We start from the raw sequence: 3,573 nt of genomic DNA, 5'->3' as shown, positions 1-3,573 counted from the left end.
CACACTAACATATGTGTGTTTTAAAATAGTACTGATGCAGTTTTCCAATAATGAAAAATCAAGAAAACCAGGTGCTAGTGCAACAGAAAAGTCAAAGTACCAATAAATTTTCATATTAATAGACATATGTAATAATATAAAATTCAAATATAAAACATAAAATGAACAATTCATTACATGCTCACTTCTTGCAAGAGCATGTTCTGCAATCTCCATGGTATAATGTAATCTAGAAAAATGTTTAATATATCTGTGTTCTAAATCCTACAAAAAGAAATAAACTAAACATTAATACCCTCTAAACTCCGTCACTTTGTCTCTCGGTAACATTTCACTGAACACTTAACTTCATCATACATAACTATAATATAGGAATGGATTCCAGTTTCTCAGGACACTCAGTTGCTAAAATAAAAAAAAAAGTGATGATTAGTCGAATGAGCACGGCCGTACTCTAGCACTACTGACAACAAAACACATATGCATTCTATTTGGTTTGACTTCACATCATAATTTGCCTATGAAATTAGAAAAAAAAGTTAATCAAAGGGTCAAATAAATAAAGGATGGTCCACTGCGCAGATTCGAAACTGGAGTACAATCCAGATTATTTGAATGTAAGTGAGTTATTCGCCATTAAAGCTTTATCTGTGTTATTCCAGTGAAATTTATACAGTAATTTGTTTTCACCTATGGCCTCGTAAAATATTTCCTCCGTTTTCTACTCCTTCCTTTCCTAGTTTTCCTTGTAAAATATTCTTGTATCAAGCCCTCTCCTATATTCTGTTTTGGTTCCCATGTCGGTTTGGAACCATCTTTCCATTTTACAAGAAAATATTGTATACCTCATGTATTCCTGTTATTTAGTAGTTTCTCAACCTCATAAAACATATCATCAATAACATTGTTTGGTTCATCTCCATTATCACTGTCAGTTTCTGAATCTGAACTCTCATTTTCTGCAATTTGATCATCTTGATCATTATCTGCAGGTGGATTATTTTGTTCTCCAGGAGCATCATCTGCAATATGACGTTCTGGCGCTTGTGGCGGATCACGGTAGTCAGTGGGATCTACATATTGCCTAAGATTGCTCGCATTGACCATAGCTTTAAGTTCCTTTTGGTCACTGCAGCGTCTTAATTTATATGTGAAATTCAGCCCACAGTCAGTCATGTAATAAGGACCATTATATTTATCAACTAATTTTGGTGAACGACCAACAGGGATGACATGTTCTTTAAGTAAAACTTTATCTCTAAGTCTAAATTCAGGAATTTTGGTATTTATGTCGTATCGTTCTTTCATTTTTGCTTGTTTAAGCTTAATATTTTTAGCAGCCAAATCTTGGGTAATTTTGAGGTTTGAAATAATTTCTTCTAAATGGTGTTTTGCATCTTTTGACAGATTGTCTTTTGGTAAAACAGAAGCGTAGAAAGATAAGTTCATCTCCTTGCCGAACACCATTGAGAAGGGAGAATACTCTGTTGATTGAGTTGATGGAGAATTTCTAAAAGCCATTAAAATACCAGGGAGTTTATTTGGCCAATTGTTCTGATCCTTATCACTATAAGCTCTGACTGCCTGTATCAATGTGCTATTGGTCCTTTCCACTAATCCATTTGTCTGTGGATGGTATGAACTTGTATGATGCCTTGTAATATTCAACATTTCACACAAAGCATTCACCAGATTAGATACAAAATTTCGACCAAGATCTGTAACTAGACACTTCATTGCACCGTAACGACTAATAATCTCACAAAATAATACTTTTGCAACCTCAGAAGCTTCTTGAGTTTTCATAGGAAAGGCCTCACTCCATTTTGAAAAAGAATCTACTAGTAACAACACATAAGAATAACCTTCATTAGTTTTACTAAGTTTCAGAAAATCCATATGCCATCTTTCAAAGGTTGTGTCAACTGGCAGAGGATTAAGAGGTGGTTTCTTACCCTTTGTATCTCTTTTAATTCTCTGACAGCGATCACATGATCGAATATAGTTTTCGATACTTTGGTGCATTCTAGGCCAAAAGTACTTAACACTCAAAGCATGATAAACACGTTCGATCCCAAGATGTGCACCACCTACAAAACTGTCATGGTAACTTAAAAGAGCATCCTCTCTTAGAGCTTGAGGGAGACATAATTGTTTGATCCACTTTTCACCATTGTCAACTCTGACTCTCTTCTGAAACATCTTATACAGAACATTATTACAGATGGAGTAATCTTGAGCAGATTTTTGAACTTTTGAACTCTGATCATTGTCTGCAGGAAGAATACCCTGAGTAAGAAATCTGTACATATTTCCAAAATCATGACAATTTTGTTGCAACTTTGCAATAGCAGGAAGATTTGAAAATTCTGGTCTAGCAATAACGGGATCTAATGGAGCAACCATAGTGTATTCATCATAAAAGAATTCCACTTGGATACTCTCAGAAGTCTTATCATTGCCACTAGCTTCTGTTCTAGTATTCACTTCAGATACCTTTACAGCTGCGATTTCATTTTCATCGTCAGGCTGTTCAGGATATGAGCGTCTACTGAGAGCATCAGCTACTTGATTGTTACAACCTTTCCTATACTTAATCTCAAAGTTGTAATGCTGCAAATCCATTGCCCATCTTGTAAGTTTACCTGTATTTGCCTTCTGATTCATGAGATATGTCAATGCTTTGTGATCAGTATATATAGTGAATTTGCCAGTAGCAAGATAAGTGTTAAATGTTTTTACACCTTGAACTACTGCATAACACTCTTTTTCAGTTGTATTCCAAACCTGTTCAGTTTTGGATAAACTTTTACCACCAAAAGCAATGACACATTCTTTTCTCTGACTGTCTAATTGACCTAGAACAAAACCAATAGCTGAATTTGAAGCATCACAAGTCAGCATAAAGGGTTTATTCATGTCAGGGTAAGCCAGGACAGGAGGTGTTAATAAAGCCTGTTTTAAATTGTCAAAAGCTACCTGACATTCCCTATTCCATTTAAAACTTCTTTCCCTTTCCTTCTTTAACAACCCATTTAAAGGAGTGGCAATTTTCGAATATGAATCAACGAAGCGTCGATAATAATTACACATTCCCAAAAATGAGCGAACCTGTTTTTGTCTTGTAGGGACAGGAAAAGTACTAATAGCTTTTGTCTTTTCAGGATCAACCTTAATACCTTCTTTTGAAATGATGTGACCCAAGTATTTCACCTCTTTTGCTGCAAACACACATTTGCTTGGTTTCAATGTGAGATTTGCATCACGAAGACGAGTGAAAACTTGTTCTAGATGCGAAAGATGCTCTTCAAAACTCCTACTAAAAACCAAAATATCATCCACATAAACTAAAACAAATTGCCAATTTAGACCACGTAAAACATTTGACATGAGCTGTTGAAAACTAATAGGAGCATTTTTAAGACCAAAAGGCATTCTGAGAAATTCATAGACACCATTGCGAGTAATAAAAGCTGATTTATGTCTGGTTTCCTCGTCCATCTCGACTTGCCAAAAACCACTGTGAAGGTCGAGACAACTCAGAATTTGCGGCTGCACTTCACCAATCGTGTC

The sequence above is a fragment of the Mytilus californianus genome, unplaced genomic scaffold, assembly GCF_021869535.1.
Source record: "Mytilus californianus isolate M0D057914Y unplaced genomic scaffold, xbMytCali1.0.p SCAF_10, whole genome shotgun sequence".
NCBI classification, from domain to species: Eukaryota; Metazoa; Mollusca; class Bivalvia; order Mytilida; family Mytilidae; genus Mytilus; species Mytilus californianus.
The sequence above is the reverse complement of the archived record's forward strand: the minus strand, read 5'-3'. Positions refer to the sequence as shown.